The 23,220-nt window shown below is 42.4% G+C and overlaps 1 long non-coding RNA gene across 4 annotated transcripts in view; it reads right to left on the bottom strand.

Annotated features, from left to right (window-relative positions):
- Positions 1–494: 494 nt before the first annotated feature.
- Positions 495–23,220, bottom strand: part of LOC126042189 (uncharacterized) — a 37,773-nt gene continuing 15,047 nt past the window's right edge. For 2 of the 4 annotated variants that reach the window (XR_007507072.1, XR_007507075.1), the window contains exons 2-5: positions 22,999–23,214; positions 10,063–10,344; positions 5,488–5,675; positions 2,966–4,725 (exon numbers count right to left, since the gene is read on the bottom strand). This is a non-coding gene — a long non-coding RNA (uncharacterized LOC126042189). Of the gene's footprint in view, positions 2,384–2,965; positions 4,726–5,487; positions 5,676–10,062; positions 10,345–22,998; positions 23,215–23,220 lie in introns of those variants that run through there. The other 2 variants (XR_007507073.1, XR_007507074.1) reach the window with 2 other exon arrangements.

Here is a 23,220-nt window from a genome sequence, read left to right as displayed (position 1 = left end):
GTGACTAAAGCTCAGATCGTTATGGTGAAGTCTCAACCAAAAGAAACTGCCACACTCTTCTCAATTGGAGCAGATGAAATAAAGGCTCTTGGACACAGTTCCTACCTAGAGGCCTGCCAGAGCCTAATAATTGCAACATGCTGTGATTCTGAAACAATTGTGTCATGGAGAGATACCCAGGCTAATTCCGAGGGAGGTAGATTTGCCCGGATGAAACTCTGTGTTAGCACAGTGTTAATTTCTTCCACTGCTCCTGCCGTTTCTGGTCCTTTTCGCCGTGGCACTGCACAGAGCCCATTTGTGATCATGAGCTACGGATGGCAGCCGTGGTCCTCTGGCCAAAGCAGTGACATTCAGAACAGAAACAAAAATTTGTGACTTTCTTTCCTCCTTTGCTTCCTATGAAAACTCCACTGAACACTTAACAGCACTACCTAAAATTTTCGCTAATTTTGGGCACCATGGTTCCTCCACATTTTCTGTCACAGGAGAACTCATTCCCTGTCTTTAGCTAGATGGACATACAAACAGGGTTTCACTGAATGCTCGAGTTCCACATTTTCTCCCTAGATCTTCAAAGGAATATACTGAACAGAAGATAACAGAGAAGATCCCTATGAAATCATGGTGCAACAAGAAGTTACTGCCAAAAAAATCCCAAAGCATCTGAGATAGTTTCCACAAAGCAAGCAGCAGGGACTCCTAAAACACAGTTCCCACACATCCTTATTAGGAATGTGACACCATTACTTTCACAGCTAATGCTATGAAAGGCTGCTGAAATGTTCAAAGGAACTTTAGTAGGTTTATTTTTCTCTTTGGAAAACAAAAGTTATCACTAAAGGCCTTATAAAAAGTAAGAAACTTTCACAACGTTGAGTCTCTACAGGCAGCAATTACATGTTGTCCCCAGTTTATATCCTTTAGCTGGTTTACATTTTTGACACTGGGAGGAGGGGATTTGTAGCCAGGTAGTTAGAATCAGATTATGATTTAATGGAACCAGCTACACGAGTGCTATGCTGTGACTAAGACTTTTACATGCATGCAAGTCGGTGAATTCAAAACCATGGTTTCTGCAGCAGCCATGATTTGCTCCCCGTGCATTATGGACTATCTGACAGTATTACAGACAAGGAGCCATCTCTATGTGTGCCAGAAGAGAAAAACCAGCCACTGCACTGAAGGCAAACTGAAGTTTTAGGTGCCCCAAAAGACACATTAAATTCCATCTTCATGGGTTTATTACCATACACTAAACTGATGTGGCCATCATTATCTGAAATCAGTTTCTTCCTGATTTTGTATATACATGTGCAAAACAGTGAAGTAATGATGGCTGTTCCATACTCCTTCCCCATCACGTATTTTGGTTCTATGCCTTGACATCCTGTTAAATGTAGTTACCAGGACAGAATTTCCTTTGGTGTTAGTTCTAAAGTGCATGTGGGAGGTGGAAAGAGAATCCACTGACTGCACTAGTTCATTGTGTGAACCAGGCAGTAAATACAGATGTGGAACTCCATATTCATGCCTCAGCACGGGTATCTCTTCAGTGTCGCACCTGCAGGTATTTATATGATCACACACTGAAATAAATGCAGTGTGTGTGGGTGTGTAGAGCTGCACCTGTACTTAGAATGAGACATTCAAAGAAATACACCAAGTTTTGTTGCAATCCCACTTGACAACATTCTTGTACATTTTGTCCTGCATGTTCAGTAGTCTTATCTCTGCTGCTGAATCTTTCTCTGGACTGGGCTGGACTGCCCTATGTACCCATCTCCCTCCTTCACCCCAGAAAAAAACCCCTCCTACTTTGTCACTTCCTCACTGCTTTCATTCTAAAGACCAAATCCTGTGAACCATCTGCCTGCACAACTTCTGCTGACCTTAAAGATGCTGGAAGTGAAACTGGGCACAGAAGGCAATTTGCACACCCTTTGGGTCTGCTTATTTGCCTGCTTCATAAAGATCATATGGGCTTTTCCTATAAGGCAGCTACTGACTGCCAAGTCCTGCTCTGGCACAGAAATATTATATATCCTGGGATTGGTTTTGAGAGCCCTCTTTCAGCCTGTGAAAGGACACAAACCTAAAACCTCATGGTTTATGTGCAGTGTAGAGCCTAGTACTTAGTATATTAAAAATACTATTACATAGTCAAACAGCACAAGGAACACAGACATTGTTCTCCCTGTTTTTCAGAGAAGGAAACTGAGCCAAGGTATCCAAGTTAGTTGCCCAAGTAAGCATCAAACATTAGGCTAAATTTTGGAACATCCCTACTTACCTGGAATTTCAAGCTGTGAAGTAATTTAAAGTTCCTTAAGACTGAACAATCGCCTGCCAGGATGGGTACACATCTCATCATCGGGGGTAACTCAGAGTACAAGAGAAAACATGGAGAAAATTAAACCACTATTGCTATGCAGAAGTGCTGTAACGACTGCATGTTGACTTAGAAACGTTTGGACTTTGTGTTGCAGATCAACCCCACCATAAAAACATGAAGCCTGCGTATCTATACACATTTTAAGCAAACAGGAATAATAAGAAATACAAGTTACTCTTTCACACTTTATAACCAGACTCAGCATTTCCTAATGGCAACTGTAGAAGGAGAAAGTACTGCCTAGTCTTTAGGCGAAGGGACTGTGAGAAGAGGAACAAATGCCACCCTGATTTTTCTCGTAACTAGCTAAATCAGTCAATCATTCCATGCCTTAGTTAACACATCTATATCACAGATATTATAATATCTCAAAATATTTCCTTTTACCAAAAAAGAGGTCCCCTCATTGCCCAGCTGCAGATTCTGTTTCCCCTTCCCTTCTGATGGATGCTTTGGCGAAAGAGAGATTTGGTTTATGACATTTACTGTGTTTGTTGTGCTGACATCACAGAGTCAACAAGAACAAGTATTTATACTTCTATTACGCCTTCATTGAACTGAACAAGGTGTTCAACAGGACATTTTAATTATAATCCCACTTCTAACAGCGTGAGTAAAGGTGTTTAAAAAACACAATCAAGCATGAAATAGAACAGTAAACATGCCATTTCAATTACAAAATTATGTATAAGCACATCCTTGCACAGCACAACATTTGAAGACTGCAAGAAATGCTAAAATCCTATCTGAAACCCTGGGAGGTTTTCTACACAGGGTTGAAGGAGCCAAAATGCTCTCTCCTCACACTCTTTTGTGCACTCACACTGAATGTTTGACTCCAGAGAGAAACTCACAAAGTCCCAAATTGTCATTTTTTGTACAGATGTCCATGGAGGAAGAGTAGCCATCAGCTTTTTTTCATGTTGCAGTGTCATGTCAGACACTTGTTCTGTTTGCAGAGCTCTTTTTTACTTCCCAGCCCAATGGTGCTGAAATTGAAAAGGAAATGCACTGGCAGATCCTTGCATTGTTACCCCCCACCATCTACCTCTACCAGTACAAAGCGCTCTCCACCAGGAATACAATGGAGCAAATACTGTATCGTGTTTATAGGTACATGTGACCCACCAGAATCTCCTGGATATCTGTGGTCCCTCTGGGCACAGCAGGATACTGGGCTGCCCTGCAAAGCGCTGGAAATCCCCTGGGGTGACTTTGTCCCTCACTCAACACCACCATACTGTGGACTTCACCAAGTCCCCGGTTCAGGGAACTGATGCAATACATTGTTTTACAGCAGACGCTCAGGGGAATGTATTGAACTCCAAAGTTGCACCCTGGAAACAGCAGGGGAGCTGCCTTCCCGTTGCAGAGACACTCACTCCAGGAGCTTCTAAGCAAGTAAATGATGCCTCAATTTGGCAAAGTCCACCCTCTCTCCAGTGAATCAACACGCACTGCTTATAATGATGCAATAAGGTTGTCACAGAAGCCTGACAGTTGTGACAAGCTGCTGTAACTCAGGGCTTTTCAGCATTGGAAGCGAAAGGGAACGTTGGTGCTTTCAAAGCGTAGGGCTGGGGACAGCACAGGGAGGCCTGTTCTGTCTGCGTGGAGGCAGTCAGGGGCAGACTCACCAGCTTTCTGCAGCCAGATGGGAACGTGGACACTGCCAGGTGGGACTTTCCTGTCCTTCAGGCAAACTCTTCTCTCCAAAGCAGCAGCACAACGTCCGCCTGCTGCTCCAGCACTCTGGAAGCACCGATGAAGCAGGCCGTGAGGCCACAATCACTTTGCTGCCCTAAATAGTTGCCTGCTTGGCCAACGCATAGAGCCAGCTCTGACGGGCATGTATCAGAAAGACCTGGGCACAGCGCTGTCCCACTAAGCAAAGATGAATCCTTTTATTTTCTGCGCGTGATACCACTGGGCAGTCCAGGAGCAGTTGGCAATGCAGTGAATATTTTTACCAAAGCATGGCCAAACTACCCCAGCCTGTCCTCTGCAGCCCTTAGGGAGACAGTTTCTCCACACAGCCCCAGAGAGGAGAAAATTGGAACAACTCGCATTTCTGCCATGCAGATTAGACTTGAACTAATGCTGGATGCATTAAGTTCCCAAAGACATCTGGAGATCATAACGTAAAATCTGGTGCTATCTCATGATCTGGACTATTATCTTTTCCACAAACCGTACTGTTCTGTTTAATAGACCATGCGATTGTCCGTGGTACTGAGTCGTCTTCTAGGAAATATGACCTGGAAATTACTCTGTTATTGTGATTCGAAATTAATAAACTTCTCAAGAATTTTATGGTCACTTAGATGAACCTGTAAATACACCAGATAATTAGATGAAGTATATAAGAATCAGTATTTAATAATCTGCCAAACATACATGTAAAAGCATTTAGCTGACAAGAAACTATACTGGCATCTGTAGGTATTTAATAGCACAGACAGCATTAAAAGTTTGACTGCTATCCCTTTTTTGAAATACAATTTGTTACTCTTTCACTAGCCTTTCAGAGCTGAAGGAAAAACTTGGCATATTTTTTCCGTTTCTGGAAGAACCTGTCTTTCTCAAAATGCCAGAGCACCTCATTAGTGGAAGCCTTGGTTAGCTTGTAGATAGCTGGCAGAGGTGCTTTGTTGTGCTTGTTTCCACTTCGTTTTTCCCCGCTATTATGAGTAAGTAGAAGTAAAAGCATAGTTTTCATTGCCGTTAATGGGAGCAGAATCTGCTTTTACTTCATAGCTATTTTCCATTCTTCTCCTGGCACTACACAGAAACGCATGTGAGGTGAGACACAGTGGTGAGATGACTTGGCGGTGAGGGCTCCAAAAGCCAACACTAAATGCAGATAACATATTTTTGACTAGTTATGCACATTTACAGGCCCTGACAGAAATTTAAGAGAAGCACTATATGGAGAAGTCATTAACTGAGATTTAAATTTGGGAAATACAGGAAATATGGGGAAACCTAAAATTTAAGGCCCACATTTAACATCTCTCTACTTCAAGCAAACCAGTAAATGGGGCAAGGCTGTGAAGTTCATTTATACTAGAAGAAATGAGTATGAGACCTACCTGATTCCTGTATCTTCTCCTTGAATGTACCACTTTTGTCCGAGGAAAACTGTGCTGCTTTTGCTGTCTTTCAGAACTGCCGGAGCCAGTTCAGGTCCTCCCCAGCTTCTAGATAAAACAGGTTCCAACATCCACAACTGAACAGATCCACAGAAGGTTCTCCATTGGTTTCTCACCACCAGATATAACTTGGGGCATAATTAGAAATTGGGATCATAACTAGTTAGTCCTGAATAGTTATCAGAGGTAATGATGCATGGGAAGGAAAACATCTCATCCAATGAAGATAACATAATTTTCAGGGTCAATTTTAGAAAGCCATATGCTTTTATCTGTCCGTTCAACACAGAAGCAAGCATGGAGCTTGGCATTTGAAAGTTCAGGTTTTAAATTGAAGCCATTGTTCGAACATCTTCCTTGGCAATGAGAAGCAGAAACGGCCTAAGCGAAGACAATCTTAGTCTGACTCCCAGCTCCCGTCTGGCTCCCCTATGCAATTCGAGAGCAGTCTCAGGGCTGCTCTACCTGTGCCTGCCTCCAGGAGGTGTTTGTTTCTCTTGCCCAGGCACAGGCATGCCGGGGGGATGAAGCCTGTGCAGGAGGACTGCCTGAGCACAGCTGCCAGGCACTGCTGAGCCCCGGAGCCCAAGCCATGGTCTCCGCAGCCACCAGCCAGGACACTGTGTGCTGCTTCAGGGCTGGGCACCTGAAGCACCAGCCAAGCCCAGAGATGGGGGGCGCGGAGAGCGGTAACACCAGCTCCTTAGCAGGCCGAAGGACTGCCAAGACCTTGCAGGCACGAAGGCAAAGGAGAGTGAGAAGGAGGTAGCCGAGAGATGACACAACTGCTTTGCAGAGTACAGCCACAACCGGAGCTGTAATCACAGAGAAAACAGAGTGTCTGCCTGAACACTATTTCTGCTTTATTGTGTAAATACAGGAACTATGACTTCATGTCTCACACTTCAAGAGACATACTCTCGGGCTTGTTTTCTTCCATATCAGAGCTCTAAGAAATCCAAAATGTCTCTCTCTGTTTCAGTTCTGGCTCGAGGTTAATCTCTAGAAACAAGTAATGTAACATTTCCATCTATCTTTTCTACTCTTTTGGCGGTTTTAATTATACTAATATGCTATGACAATTTAAACAAGACACATCTCAGCTTCTGGCCTGCTCTGTAATGGTTCAGCTGCTACATGTGCTCCAGCATATTTTGCTCAGACAGGCTGCTGCTGGAGGCAGGGGGGGAAGCAGAATAGTGCCCTTCTGTCATGAGAGGTTTCATTGCACTGATCATTGTATGTTTGACAGATTCTTTGTCAATGTCAAGTGTCTTTTGTGGTTAAGCCCAGTAAAGCTAAAACAAAAGGGCTCCTAGATATTAGATATATAGTGACATTACTGAATTCACTTGGAGGCAGTAATTTTTTGTCAGCCTATGAAAAGAAAAATGGAGCTAATGGGAAAACAAAAGGAAGATGCTGGCGTGCCTTTTTAGCTATTTTTGTTTATGTCAGACATTGTGATTGACATCTGGCCCAGAACACCCCTTCAACCATTGAGGCTGGTGTCATGAAACTGAACAAAGAGAAATTGCCAGCCAAGAAAACACCACTGGCTCAGAAAGCACTGCTTTTTGTTTATTTTCTTTTAAGTGTTCCATTTTCAGTAATCAGTATCATTACATAAAAGTAATTCATTCACGTGCACCCCCCACTTACTAATTGGACCTTTAAGTTTCCTTCATGTTTGCTTTCTTTCTGCCTGCTTGAATGGCACCAGAGTGCTAGTTTGGTTGGATGACGGTCTGTCATAACAGTGATGTTTGAGGTTAGTGAAATCTGACATGAAAAATACAATCCACTGGCCTTTAACTGAAATAGCAGCTCTGGGTTTTGTGGAGTTGGCAGGCAGCATTTTTAAACCCCTTTCACAGTGAAAGCAGTTACAACATGTTTTTCTCTGTATCAAGCAGTTCCATCATGAAGTACATTATCTACGTCTGTTTTCATATCAGGATATTGCCTTTGAAAAGCAGTTTGCTGTTTCTTGTGTGGGCACTTCTCTTGTTGAAATGCCCTAGAAGGGTTAAGGGAATTTCATGGTCATTCTCCAGGGCCAGGCCAATTACAAAGCTTTAAAATTTGTTTAAGAATGATTTGAGGGGAATATCAGTGACCAGAATAGGTCTTGCAGACACACAACACCAAAGAGCCTTTGTCACTAGTGTTCTGCAAGTGCTGTAGAATTTCAGACACTTGGTCGAAATTATGTATCAGCAGGAGAAAATTATTCCTTACATTTCTAACTTCATCTTGAAAGTATGATGTTGAACATAACAATAACAAAAGAAGACTTTTCACAAGATGAGAGCAAGACAGTCCATCAGCCACTTCCCTCCATACAGTTACATGCTGAAATCATATCAGAACTTTTACCTGACCAAAAAAGATCTTAATCACTTAAAAAAATTCTTAGGAAGTTGGCCCTTGAATGCATCACATGTGCTGGAGCTAAACATGCTTGCACCTTTTTAATAGGGTACCTTTCAGTATTGAACACTGGGGTATATTCTCTTGTAGAAGCACACACTTAACTCCCCTCAGCATTAATAGCAGATATGCTCACACATTGAGTGGAGAATTTCTCTCTGTCTCTTTGCACAGTGCTCTAAAAAGAACTTTGAAGAAATTGAGAAAAACAGAAAGAGCAGTATATTAATTTTAAGGAGATGAAAGCAGTACATGTCATTCCTAAATTTCATGGAAAATGTACCGTTAGTAACAAAGATGAGTAGAAAATTTCAAAATCATTTTGAGCAGCATTAAAATCAGTCTTCCCTGATTTTCTGTTTTCCCCTTCTTTTCAAAGCACATACATTAAACTCATTTTATGCTTATAATGTATATAATGATTCTAGACAACATAAGAAGGACACTGGGATCCTTCCTATTTCAATGTATAAAGTGGCAAGCCAATTTATGCAGCTTAAACCATTGCTAAAGAAGATGTATCAAAAATTGCCTGTGATCATTACAAATAACAGCCTGAAATGTTCACAAGAAGCTGTTTGCTTATCATATTTTCATTAAAACATCTTTTCACCTGCTTTGCTTTTCCCATGCCTGTAACCTGCATTGTAATCAGTCTTATTAACTGAGAACATAAATATGATTTATTATGGTCTGATAATGGAAGCTGCATGGACCAAGAGAAGGGATATATTGTCCTTTGATAAAATGGCTCTTTTCTCTCAAATAGAGCTCTATCATGAGAGCATGCAGAATGTAGTGAGTGATTATTTCCTGAGGGTGAATGATGGCAGAACCCTACAGAAAATCTTCTTGTTGGCCATGACAGCCTCCGAGTGTCCCCAAATCTCACAGAGTTTGACAACCTGCAGACACTTTTGATGAACTGTATTCTTCTGTCAGAGACAGCCTGTCTGGGAGGAGAAAAGGGAACCTTTATCGTCTGATCTGCTATTATTGTCTTGATCTTTTATAAGCAATCTCTAATGCACATGAATATAATATCCTTTCACACAAGTGCCAAACATAATAGAAATGTAGTTAAAGGACCCTTTTCCCGGTTATGTAAATGTCCTAATACCATAATTAGAAAAGATGGTTTGTGAACGATAGCGGTAAGGAAAGGGTAATCAAAATGTTTTAACATTATCTTTCTGTTTTAAAGACCAAAATCTGTGATAAATAGCATTTGTGGTAGACACGGGGAACCAGCTTGTGCTCAAGCTTTTACCTAAAAGAGAATAGTTTTGAGCATAAAAGTGGTGTTATATTTTCATAAAACACATAAATGGCAGCTGGTCTTAAGCCAGGAATGATTACTGGCAAATATGACTTAAAGAAAATGAGTATTCCACTCAAAATCCCCCCATGGCTGTTATAGAAAGAACAAAGCGTTATTATTAAGTAGTGTATTTGGACAAAGGGGTGTTCAAGACTAAATAAAGTTCGCCAACAAATCTCTGTTTCATGTACGTCCAGAAGAACAAGCATAACAAAATCTTTTTCAATTAACAGCTGTACACATTAGCAAAACACCCGTCTTTCTCAGCTCAAGCAGTCTGGTTTATTTATCACAAAAAAATGAAATGTTTGGGGGAAGGTTTCCAAGTTGCCCAATAAAAGCAAGATACTTGATTTTTCATTAACCTTTTGACATCTGGAGCTGGGATGTCCCAATATTAACTACTAACGGTCTTTTGCATTACCAGTTGGTGTTGAGAGAAGTCCCAATTGTCAGAGTCAAAAGGTTAATCAGCAATTTCACACTGGTGATGTGGTCAGAGTTCACATGCTACTGCCTGAACAGGAGGAAGAAGAAAATAAAGTCATTAACAGAAAACTACATCCCAACATTATTAAATCCCTCTTGTTTTTTTTTTTTTTTTGTTAGAAAATATTTCATTATCTATTTACTAAATATTCTCACTTTTTAGAGGACTTTGCAAAACTTTGCTGGGAAGTGCAGGTCCAAATATGTGACCAACTTGTTTGGTTTATTCTACCTTTAATTAAAAAAAATAAAAAAATAAAAAATTTACTCACCCACCAAGTGTTCAGCCCAGGCCAGCATGAGGGAAAAGTCTTCCAGGTCTGTTACCCATGGAGATTCTAAAAAAATATCCAGCTGGGGCTCATTCAGCCTGAGAGTTGTGTGCTGTCTCCTGGAGGTGAAGACACCTGAATGCCCATTCATTCAGGGTGAACTTCATAGTGCAGATGCCCTATCAGGGATGAAGTGTGTCCCATAGCAAAAACCTGAGGGTAGACTTTTCCCTCCTGCCCCCTTCTGTCTTGATTGTAGAAAATAGGTCAATAGCAGCATTCCTTTAAGAAATATGGACAACAATATTATTTCATGTGAAAGTACTCGTATAAACAGCCATGCCAGTACCTCAGCTGGTATCATTTGACCAGAAATAGTCATAGCATACTTTGACTTGTGCCCCAAGAGTTCTCCTAGCGATAGCAAAAAACCCAGATATATTTTCCAAAAGAAAATATAAAATATTTTTGAAAACATTACAGTGTGGCATTTGCTACCAATAACAATGTTCACGCAAAATGACTTCTCATTTGCCCTGGCAATATCTGAAATTGTTACCCATTGTTTATCTTGTATTTAGCCTTCTGATGTCACAATGTGGATCAGGACAGTTGTTCTATGTCTTTGATACATTCTTTTTCCTACGGCTAAGACAAATAAGTAGTGAATCTTGCCTAAAACAACATCCTTCATCCTGGATATTTTCTGCGTCACATAGTTCCTCTTCTCGCTCTCTCTATTTCCAACAAAATCTACGGCTAAAATCTTTCCTCTCTTGATTGCTTCAGTTTTAATGGGGACAGGATTTTACCCTGAAATGTTCTGAAAAAAATTATCAATCTTTCCAAGTGCCCTATTACTTAGTCCACCAATTAGCTGGCTATGGAGCCTGAGTGTCCTTGTACATCTTCCCAGTCCCCATCTGTATACTTGGCTGCATATGTTTATGCAATTAGAAATGGTGAAAATCTAATAAAATTAGGACAAACCTGAGTGAGCCATAATTCTGTTTAATCTCTCAAACTGGATTGTTGAAAGCTTGCTGAATTCCCCAAACCTCTCTCAGGTGCCAGTGAATGAGTCAATATCATACCAAAGATCTCACGGCATAGCAGACGTAAATTGTACTTCCAGAATCTCATACACACCCTCAAATAATTAATCTAATGTCTCTAAAGTAATGTCGGGGGGGGGGGGGGGGCAGTTTCCTCCAGTTACCAGCATCGTACTTGGTGGCCCACAGTAGAAAAAAGGAGAATATACGGCAGATTTGCATGGGGAAGGAGTGGTAACTTTAAAGGCCTGTGCCTTCCTATGGCAGTACTAGAGCAATCCAAGCTTTCTACCTTCAGGGGAGGACCACTGACATTATCACACTGGGCTTTGCTAGATCCCCTTGGCAAGCCCTGAAAAACTCAACAAGATGGGAGAATGAAGCTTTCTTTCATCTCAATGTGATGCCTGTCCAGACTTCTTTTAAAAGCCTGTTTTACACTGTTTTGTACTGCAATGGTAACTGGTGGTTTGCATAGAAATAATCATCAGTCTGGAATAATCCCAGACCACTTCCTACCTGTGTCCTCTTATCACCCACCATTCAAGACAAGCCAGGAAAGGAAGCAAAGAATGATTTTGGCTGAAATTAGGGGGAATTTTCTTTGAAAGGGAGAATAGCATTATTTAGAGTTGAAGCAGAGTAGAGCAATTAATAACTCTGTTCATGGAAGAAAGACCCCAGGATCTTTTATGTCAAGTTGTGAGGGCTTTGGATCTGTATCTAAGCCAAACTATGTATTTGTTGCAGAATGGGGCTCTTCAGTATGAAGAAGAAATTGTAAAGGTTGTGGCATTGGGTCCATAGCTCAGACGAAAATGTTGTCTGCAGATCAACCAGTTCCTTTTCTTTTTTTCCCCCTGTATGTTCATCGTCCTCATAAACTTCATCTCCAAGTACATGTCTTGTTTACTCTGTGAGATCTTACAGAATTTCAGTGAGGAGGTGACTGGGCCAGAAACAGGTTTCCCATAACCACACAACTGAGGTACTGCTCCCACTCACACACTTTGGGATGTTGAAGTTGTAGAAAATAGAGCTGGAAGGGATCGTCCAATACCCAACAGTATTTCCCAGATTTTTGACTGCTCTGTCACTGAAATCCTCCAGTGATGGAGACTTCTTCACTGGAGTTCCAGTCAATTATCCCAACAGATAACTGTCCTTTCCTAAGTGACAAATGCAGTCTAACAGTGAGAGAGACTGATTGCTTTCTCAGACATTGTATGTTTTGCTCAAATACAACTTAAATGTATTTATACCTTTCACCTTGTTTCTTCTCCATTTATTTCTATCTCTGTTACCACTCCTTCACCATTTTTTTCCTTCATCTTTCTCTCTACAACCTTACCACTTCTTCCTTAAGTCACTCCCTTTCTTTTTTGTCTTTTGAACTGTGTGCTCTTTGGCACCCTTGTATTTCTTCTCTTCTTTGTGTCTTTCCAAACACATGAAAACCAGACTCTCACATGCCAGTATCCTCTCTACAAAGTCCTATCGCTTGTCATCTCCCTAGAGGGGAGCCAAAATGCCACATTTTCATTCATTGCATCAAAACCACTTTTCTTAAACAATGAGAAATTATACAGATGCATTCAAATTCAGGTCTAAAGGTGATGTTCTTGAGGTGTGACTGAAGAGCATAGCTAGCTATGGGAAGCGCACAATCTGCTCTGAACATGCACCTGCAGGGGTAGGCATTACATAGCCTCTAAAAAAGGAAATCAGAACTCCTGACAGTCATGTTAACAGATGTCTGTTTCCTGCTGCCTGTTAGGGTATCTCATGTACAAAATTAGTTACAACTCAGGTCTGGACCTACAGGTTCAACAACACCAGATGAAGTGACTTTGTCTCCAATTCATGCCAGGGTACCATCAAAAAGAGTTAAGGTGGAGCATCACCATAGGCAGAAAATTGTTTTACTTTTGGGCCCTCAAGTCAGGCCCATTGCATTATTTTAATGTACATGTAATACATAAGTACGGTAGCGGCCCCGTGGCACTACAGATTGCTTGGACTAATAGGTGTTTGGGAATGTCAAGATAATCACCAAAATTCAGTGCAGCTCAAACACCAGTGTTTCTTAAAAAACAACTGTTTCAACTTATTCTTCCAATTTCTGACAGAAAATTATCAAAGAGGCGACTAGCCCTGCCATGGCAGGAAGCAGTATGATAAGCAGAGGGGAGGACTAAGGAAAGCTTACTCCACACTTAAGAGTAGAAAACAAGTTTGTTTTCCAGCACATCTGTTTCACAGCGCACTGTTGCTGCAATACAAATTTTGTGAACTGCAGTATTTTCCTATCTGCTTTGACCAGGGTCTGTGCTTGAAAGGGCTGAGTGCAGTGGTCTGAAGCAAGACTATTGCGAGCATCTGATAAAGGAGCTGTTTGCATTAGCACTGAGGACCCACAGCAGCTCAGAGATCTCAGACTGTGCCTTTCCACAGACAGTCTGGACATAAAGCAGGGAAACTAAACTTGGCCTTGGGAGGCAGAGGTTCTTTGTCCCCTGCATGATCTCAGACAACATATTTCCTCTCTCCAAGCCTCAATTTTTCCCTGAAATAGGGACTGACAGTTTCCTGTCTTCTCTCTCTGGACTCGTGGCTTTTTTTGGCTAGTGGCTGTTCCTGATTATGGGCAGGTCTGATGACTCTGAGTCTGACCTCCAGGAGGCCTCTGGACACTTCTATATAATATTTGATAATGAAGCCTCCTGTCTTATCCAATCAAGACAAAAAAAGTAAGTCAGACCAGAGGAAACTGGCTCAGCACAAAATGGCAGCCTCGGTGGAGTAAAGTCAGAGCCATTAGCTATTGACTACTATAGAAATACTGAAACTGCATCAGGGATTTCTTTTTTTAATTGCTATTTAGGGATTTAAATGAGATTTTTAAAAAGAAAGAAAGACAGAATGTTTAGTCTACAATCACTCTTTGCTGCCAATACAGGCTATCATATAAATTACTTGGACACTTTTAAAAATACATTATTTACTCAATAACCCATAATGGGTCCAGAGCTCCTTTTACACGCTATTATAGAAGTACATAATTGCTGAATTTTCAAATGGATATTTCTTCTAGGCAATAGTCTGTAATGGCTCCTTCAAAGCTCTTAGGCTTTTATCTTATGAAGGCCTAAGTAGAAAATGTTTAGTTCACTGATCATTGACCTAATAGAGAGCAACAGCTTCTCTGGAACAACTGTTGTCTGCTAGGGCAGATGATGTATGAATGACATTTTTAAAAATTCTTGGAAATATGTGCTAGGGAGAAATTACTGTTCATGTGCAAAGCAAATACTGCTGATGAGATCCTCAGAGTTCTTTTGTTTGGTTCTGCTTGATTTAGTTTTTTCGTTTCTGTGTGAGCCCAAGAAGAAAAGAAAACAGTTGGGTTTTTGTATGAAATAAGAACTCAGCCTGGGATCCATTCAGATCAATGAGAGACATTTCCATGTTCTCAGAGGTCGTTCAGTTCAATTAAAAATTGTCTCAAATGAAAATGCAAGTATTTGCTACACATTACTTCAGTGTAAGAAGCTGAATTCTGAAATCAGAGAAGTAAGGGATGCTGCAGTGGGGCAAATCACATTTCTTAAAGTCATACCGAACACAGCAAAACCCACAGGTCTATCCTGAGCTTGATCCAGAAAGGAAACAAGCAACTTGACACATTTTCAGCACTATTGCTATGAATCTCACAATTACTGAGCTGCTGTTCTCTACTTACGTTTAGCTTTGAAGTCTGCCGCTTCCATTTCAGACACAAAGAAAAGTTCAGGTTCCTAAAAGCTTGGTGTAAGAAAACATATTTTCTCTCCCTGCACACTTTAGGCAGTAAAGCCCAAGGAGGCACTACTGCCGAATAAATGTCAACTGGGTCCAAGTGCAGGACCAGAGAGGATGGATGTGAGCTGGGGACAGTCAGGCAGAGACCCTCAGAGAAGCTGAAGGACACCTCCAGCTCTGAGCCTGCTGGGCCAGGGGAGAGGTCCTTGCTGGGTGGCACAGCTCCCTCATGGGCTTGGGGCTGGTGGCAATGGGAAATGCAGCTCACCAAAGGAGGCTACTGAACAGCCAGCTCAGGAGCTAGATGTGAACTTAAGACCTTGTGCCATCAAACCAGACCAACTATCCCCAGCACAGCAGTGGTTTATATGTGACCTGACATAAGAAGCTCTCCCGTGCCTTTTATCAGGGGATTTTTCCAGCCTAGTAAGGCTGCATGGGACTCCTAGTATTCTGGCATGATTAACAGAAAAAAATACAGTTGCTGGCAATTCTAATAGTTCCTTCTGTGTGATGCATCTGATCGAAGAGAAACCGAAATTACAGACCAATATGCAACCAGGCTGCACCAGTTAGCCTCATCATGCAAATGAGGCACACTTGCAGGTGAACTTATTAGAGATCAAATAGTTTTAGGCACCGCAGATAATGAAGGCAGAGCGCTTATGTTACAATAGTCAGAGCTGGAATTTAATCATGTTGTTGATACCTACTGCAGCAGTGAACAAATACAGAAACAGCCACAAAAAAGAAACCGTTAGAATGAAAGGAAGGCATAAACCAGACAAATAATAATAATAATAATAAAAAAGACCCAAGCCAAGAAACATAGTGGTTTCAAGGAGGAATAATCTTGCTAGTTAGATCTGGAAAGACTCTGAGCCCTGCTTCTTTTGGCTGAGCAGCTAGAAAAGTGGGGGTTGCAAGGCAAAGCTGATGGGGTGTCACTGCCCGTTCCAAGAGAGAAATGGCTCCTACCTGCCTGTAGGGATGGCGTTGCAAGGGGAGAGGGGAATGCCTTGCAGGATGATGCCTGGAAATGAACCACAAGGTGAAACATAGCCTGCACTGGGAAGCAGCATCTCCTAGGAAAGAATTCAGAAAGAAACAGCCTCCTGGGGTGGAATTTATAACAGAAGTTACACAACTGACAGGCTGGGTTAGCAATCTGGTAGACATTAAGAAAAAATAAATTCTGCAGAGGCATTAGACCCTTCTGTCTCAATAAAACCCTCATGCACTCCCACCATCCTTTATGCAAACACCTGGAAAGACCCCGAGCAGACCCACAAAGGTTTGCTTGTTTTAAGGAGCAAAGATGGGATCCAGCAGGTGAAAGCTGCAAAATGGAAACATTTGGATTCCTTTTGGAAGGCAGAAATGGCTAAAAATACCCTTTGGCATTTCTTCTAGTACCAGTTGGTAGTAGAAGAGCTCCAAAGATGTCAACAGGAAGCCCTAGAGGTTAGAGGGAATGATGTAACCGCATGTGACATAATGCTTGGTGTAGAGATTTCCTGGAATTGATTAGTGCCATTCACGATAACAGCAGCCAGCGAGAGTGTGAGGACTGGGTGAAGGCCCAGGCAGCATTCAGGCATTGGATATTTTTCTTTTGCTTTTAACAAGGCGATGCCTGGTCTCGTTGTTTCAGATGCATAATACAATAACTGCGTGGTATTCCCGTGCAGCTTTGTCTGGGAAGATTCTGAAGCAGCACACTCACCAGCAACGTGCAGCTGCTCCCACGCAAAGGGTCATAGAGAGACAACTGCAGGGGTGGGAGGACAAAGACTCCTGGGTCCTCCTTCCTCTAGAATACCCTCCCCTCCATTCCTCTCTTATTCCTTGAAGTTTAAGATGCAGTCAGGTCGTCCTCATCAGTCTATTGTTTCATGCCTAGTCTATACACAAAAGCTATGAAGTGCCACCTATATTTAACGGGAGGCCTCTTATCTATGTGAGTGGGTGGAAATTGATAGTGAGTGACACAGATGCTGACAATGGCACACAAACTCTGCGGCGCTCTTAAAACTTTTAATTGCATTTTAAAGTAATGTAACAAGGCAATGTGTAATGAGTACTTTGTTTAAGAAATTCTGACTTTATAAGCTAATTAAAAATAAGGAAGGGTTACTGCACCAGGGCAACAAATCCAGGCTGCTGAATGTCTATACTACAGCAACATGTAGTTCACATTCAATTGGCAGCCTTGCAAATCTCCAGCCAGCCAGCATGAATGATTTTTTTTTTTTGACTGGCAAATAAATTATCATTATCATCATGATTATGTTAATAGAAAAAAGTAAAGGATAGGCAAGTAGGTTTTTTGCCAGGGCTGGTAAATTTTCATGACACTTTTTGCAAAGCTGTCATATGGTTGGGTTAGATGAAACTGGAAGGCTTTATGTGGTAGCATTTAACTTTAAACATTCTTCATGGAAACTTACATGGCACATAATTTACATATTCAATACCAGTGACAATTTACTTCTCCCATCTGAGCAGGGCTTTCAACTATGCCACTTGAACTAAATTAATAAACAGTAATTAGAGAATGTTGTGCGAGCGAGCTGTTGATGTTGAGAAGATTCTAATCAACACCTTCTTTTAAGGGCCAATTAAAGCTGAATGTATGCAATATAAACATCTTCTTGTATTTAGACATGAACTGGCGAACAAGGTAAAAAATAAAAATCAGAACAATTATAGCAGGTTAGAGATGATCCAATGGAATGATGAATCTTCATTAGTTGTGAAAGCAGCAGTAATTTCTAAAAACCACTGGCCACCTTCCATGGTGAAGCACTAACGACTTGTGCAAGTTAATTCTGACTAGAACAAACCTTCATGCTTTCATTGACAGGCTTTTCTCTGAAAGCAGCTCTGCATCTGCCTCCAATTTGCACTGCAGTATTCACCTGTCTGTAAGACAACTCCGCATCTAAAGTGAGTCCAGAGCTGCAGTAGAAAGAAGGCTTCCCTGGGGGGAGGCAGTAAAGGCGAATGTACCCGTCCCATTAACGCTGCCGCGTAGCAGAGCAAGAGGCTCCCGGGCAGGTGATCTGGGAGAGGATTTGCACAGCATAGCCCCCACCAGCACCACATGGTGGGAATACAAACACAAGGGTGAGCCTGAGCGAGAGGTAAAGCTGCCCCAAATAGTCTCACATCTATTACTGGGGTAGAGCAGCACAGGGGCAGTTACGCCTGAGCAGCTAATAAACCTGTTGCCCATGTGTACTCCTTCACCCCACTGGAAACATAAGGTGGTTTATTCCTGAAAAGTGAATTTAAGACACCCCTGGTTTCCAAAATTCCTGAAGGCCAGAGGAAAGGCCATCTTTGATTTAAACAGAGATGATCCTTAGTGTACCAAAGGGAGCCTGCAGTAACAACACAGACTTGTGTATCACCATTATGAACCGTCAGTAAGTTAAAAATAAGCATAACTTCATCCAAACCACCGCTCTCTGCTTCCTAAAGCACAACTGAAAAAAAAAATAAAAAATCATCTAAGCTGGTGCAATGAAGCACATGCAAAATTTGTCCTCCAAGTTAGGAGATACAACAGGCTAATAAAGGTAAGGGAAACATCTGTTCCAATACTGCACCAATATAATTTGGAGAAAATGACTGCATCACTTACGGCCATTTGGTATCCAGAAATACTACCACAGTAATAGGATGTTGTCACCTCAGGCTCTACTGAAATCTACAGGATTTTTACTTGTTTAAGAATTATAGGATTAGGCACATGATCAGTGTTTCTTCCCTTTGAAAATAAACATTTCCACTTACCATTTCTATAGCAGTGCGAGATCATTATCTCGTGACAGTATTTGGTTCCACTGGCACTATCTCCTAATTAGCTATTTAAAAATATATGTAAGAGGGTGGAGGTGGTGAGTGGACTTGTAAACCTGACAGGTCTGATATGTTCTTACAAGCTCTGCTAATCCCAGCCATTGAAAACATGTTAGTAAGGCCAAGCTAGTGCTTTAAAGAACAGCGCAGCAAAAACCTCACATCTCGAACTCCTGGAGTTCAGCATGCAGCAGAAGGGCTCTCACACCCGCAGCGAAGCCGGGCAGGGGAGAAGAGCGGGAGCAAGGAGGAGTGGGAAGCAGCATGCCAGATGGGAAACCAGCCCTGGGAAGAGGGCACCATTGAAAGGCTGACAACCTCTACAGTGTGGTCAGCCCCACATTACAGGAGTATCACCACCTAAGGTGTTTGGTGTAGGACTTTGGGGGACTTCTGAAAAGCCAAGCACAGACAAGTTTACCAGGGTTGAGAAGGTACAAGTAATCCAAAGGGAAAAAAGCTAACAGACTGTGTTTGATATCCTCTGCACTATCTCTATATCCTGAGAGATGATTGCATTTATAGGCACAAAATCATAACAGCTTTCTCCAAGATGCTTCATAATACATGAGCAGGTCTGAGATTTCAGTCTGTGGCATGGTAAGAGTTAGGAAGATGGGTATTCTGGTATGGTGGGCTTGTTTTTTCTCCCAAGAGGTAGGTTTAATTCATAACAAACTCTCTTTGTAAAAAAGAAACTAGGACACATGTATACACAACAGGTCATTTTGGAGGTACTCAGATGCATGCAGAAAGCACCCCCTTGGCAAGGGTATTCTTCTAACCTTCAGCAGAGCTAAGAACTATTATTTGTTTCTGTTTCTGAGTTGCTTTTAAACCTCAATTCAGTAAATGTGTTGGTGATTTTCAGGGTGTTCTGAACAGCGGAAGGCAGCAAAGTAAATGTCTGAAGAATACTGATAGTATGAGACAGGCTCTAAACTGCCATTTACTCCAATATCTGTGGTTCGATTCAATATGCAGCATGCAATATGATTTTTATTCTGATCAGATGGAATTTCTAGGCCCGAATCTGCTTGCAATAACCACAGTCCATCAGTAACTTCACAACAAACAGGGAGGTGCAGAGGAAAAACCTGATGTAAGCAGGAAGGGAATGAGCCTACATTAGTGTCCTCTACAGATAGATTTTTTGTTTTCCATTGAAAGTTTTCTCTTGCCTAAAGTCACTTCTGTCCTTTTTCACATCTCTTCAAGTCCACTTGGTAAATAAATTAAATGAAATTCCTCACTTGGTCTTAATATTTTTTAAATGCAAGCCAAGCCTCTTGGCTTTTCATACCTGGACATCTACTTTTTTCAAAATGCTATTGGATAATTTGTCTCTCTTTCATAGGCTGGTGCTTTGGCCCGTATGCACCCTGTGCGCTCCCTAAGGCTCATGCATAACTGCAATGGACGATTAGTCCAATTAAGTCTCCAGCAATTTCAATGGTTTATGCAAGAGTAGATGGGGCACAATATGTAATTTCAGCTTTTTTTGTGAGGGTTTTCAATCCTTCCATGAACTAAATCATTTTATCAGTTTCTCTCTCTTTCTTTCTTTCTTTTTTTTTTTTTTAAATTTGTCCCATTAAACTACAGAACTGGAACATATTCATGAATAGTTTCTTTCTGCTTTAACTCAAGGAGTTCCTGACATAACAAAAACTGGTAATTAACTGGCTCGAAGACTTTTACAATAGCCTCTTTAAATAAGTCCTAGTATGCGGCACTTGCAGCACTGACTTCACATTGCTGATACCACTGCAATGCACCCTCTATTAAACAAGGTTTGCTAGTCTACCTCAGCATCAGTTCTTGGCTGTTTTCTCCACTGCTCTCCTACTTGGAAAGACCAAAGTCCTCCCGCATTTCTTTGTGTGGCAAAGGCTGACCAGCCCCTCCATGATGGGTCTTTGCCCTCAATCCACTTGGCTTTGTGCCGCTTCCTAAACACTCCGGTAGCAGAGGGCCACTTGCCACCAGCATAAGGACGGCGTGGCAGGTCTCCAGCGGCTGGGCACGGCTAAGCCTCTCCTCCTAGCTAGTGTCACGGTCTGCTCTGTGCTTTCGGCGCAGCCGCAGTTTGGCACACTTTGGCAGCCCCCGGCTCCACACCCACGCAGAGCAGGGAGGGGCTCTTCTAGTAGAAGAATCAGACTTCGATTTTTCAGATTTCACTCAGCAGTGTGTGATTTGTAGCTGCTGCTGCATGTTGGCTCTAAGCATAGTTGGTTTTGCCTACTCATGCTTATCTCCCCTGGTTACAATACATTCTGTTTCTGATGAAAATATTACTCTGATGAGCGTTTCTCTGGCTCCACCATACTTTTGTGCTTCCTGCTAACTAGCACAAGCCTTATTGTTGCAGTTCCTAATATTTGGTATCATTTGTAGATCTAGCGATTTAGTTTGTAAATAGCATGAAAAAAAGTATTAATGTAGCTCTTCTCCCAGTGCTCCAGACAGACTGGTTCACTGTGGAACAATTACATACATATGTGCTAGCCTATATTTCTTGTAAAATCAAATCATGTAAGGATGCCTCAGCCAGAACAAGCCATAAAGCTAGACAAGGCATGGAAAAAAACATCCCCAAATATGTACTGCTTAAGTTACAAAACTATAAAAAAATAAAGCAAAATTGAAAAGGGCAAAGGAGACAAAATGTAAACACAAAGTTTTATACGTTCTGTGTAATATAGAGTGAATGTCATTTTGACATGCTGGTATCGTGAGCTGCCAATGTAGTTCAGAAAAGAAAGGGATATCTCCAGAATTATGGCAATGCTGCTTTCTCGCATCAAAGCCAGTTACAAGACCTCTGTCTGTGGTTGCCAGGTCTAACTGCCTACTTGGAAACTAAACCAGGGGAAATAATTTCCAAAGTAGTTGTATTTAAAGTGACCAGAAAGATCATGAATCTTCAGAACCCCCTTTGGAAACGCAGCCCTTTTAGAGGGGGCTAGCCCCCTCTCAGTGCAGTGAGTGCTTCACTGCAGCTGAAAGCCCCCCAAGACCTGCTGCACTCAGGTAGGACGTCAATGAGGCAATGGTAGCACATCACTAAGTTGATTCTGTGACTTTGAAAAATCTCCTCCTTAACACAAATACTCCATCACTGTCAGCTGAACATATTTAACTTTTGAATTAATGTTATTTTCAAGAGGTCAGGCATGTGACAGTAACAACAGTCTTTTGCCAAGCCATGCATTTCAGGTCTGCATCTGAATTTCCCCAGAGTCCAGTATTGTTTAAATACGAGTAACTGACTCTGGCTCATCGCTAATGCAAAACTGTTCTCTGAACTCTTCAGGCCTCTGCGCAGGCCTTGCTTCCCCACGCGGGCATGGGGAGGCAGATCCGCTCAGTGCCATCTCCCGCAGTACGCACTGCGTAGCAGGTCAGAGGGACCTAACAGCCAGCAGCTAAGAATAACGACAGTCTTCTTTCCTCCCATTTTGTCCCCATCCCGAAGACTGCCAGGTGTTTCAGCGGAGGTTTAGATGATAGCCGCAAGGTTTGCTGAAACTCATGCCTCCACCAAGGGCCACAGGTGCCAGGCTGCCCCGGGCGCTGTGACGGGCGCACCTCCGGACCAGCGGCCGGTCTGCCTGGCGCCGGCGGGGTGGTGGGGAGCAGCAAGGGCCTCCGGGGACAGGGACGGTGGCTGCCTACACTCATGGGGCTGGGCTCTCACAGAGGAGGGAGGAGCCGGTCTCCACTCTAAGGAGGGTCCATTTTAGATTGCATTGCAATCGTACAAAATACCAAACCAGTGCTCTGTACAGTGTCTTTCGGTGGTGACACAGATCCAGGACGTTCAGAAGCATTTCGGGAAGCACTATTTGTGGAGGCACGTGCAGCTGGGAGGTGCCTGGGCTCTGGCTTTGGTGGAAACAAGTAACGTGTCTGCCCCACTGCACCAATCCCAGTGATTCCGGCAGCCGTCGGTTAGTTGCTGTGGGCTGTGGGACAGGTCTGGTGTGCGCATGGTGCCACAGCCCAGTGCCCATGGTAAGGAAAGTCAGAGATTTCTGCGGTACAGTTTCACAGCGAGCCTGCTCTCACCGAATTAACTATTAACAATACCAGTATTGCATAGACATTGACATTAGTTTTCCCCATGCAGTAATGCTATAAATCCCGCTCTGCCACTGTGAGCTGCTGAGAGGATTTTGGGGGGCACAGCCCCCCTCTCCAGACCTACCTCCAGGAGCTGTACATGGCCAATTCCTGGGACTCCTTTTCGCTCTGTCTTTCAGCACAGGTGGGGTCCAGATCTTCTGTCAGTTGAATTTTATTTTCCAGCCTGCTTTGTAATTCAGTTTGTGTTTTGGTTCACTTGGCTGGCACAGAGTATTTTCACCACACCCTTGTCTCTTCAGACAAACAACCTCTTTTCTAACCTCTGGCAGAGCTGAACCTAGTG

The sequence above is a fragment of the Accipiter gentilis genome, chromosome 8, assembly GCF_929443795.1.
Source record: "Accipiter gentilis chromosome 8, bAccGen1.1, whole genome shotgun sequence".
Lineage (NCBI taxonomy): Eukaryota > Metazoa > Chordata > Aves > Accipitriformes > Accipitridae > Astur > Astur gentilis.
Note: the sequence above shows the minus strand (reverse complement) of the source record. Positions and strands in the feature narration are given on the sequence as shown.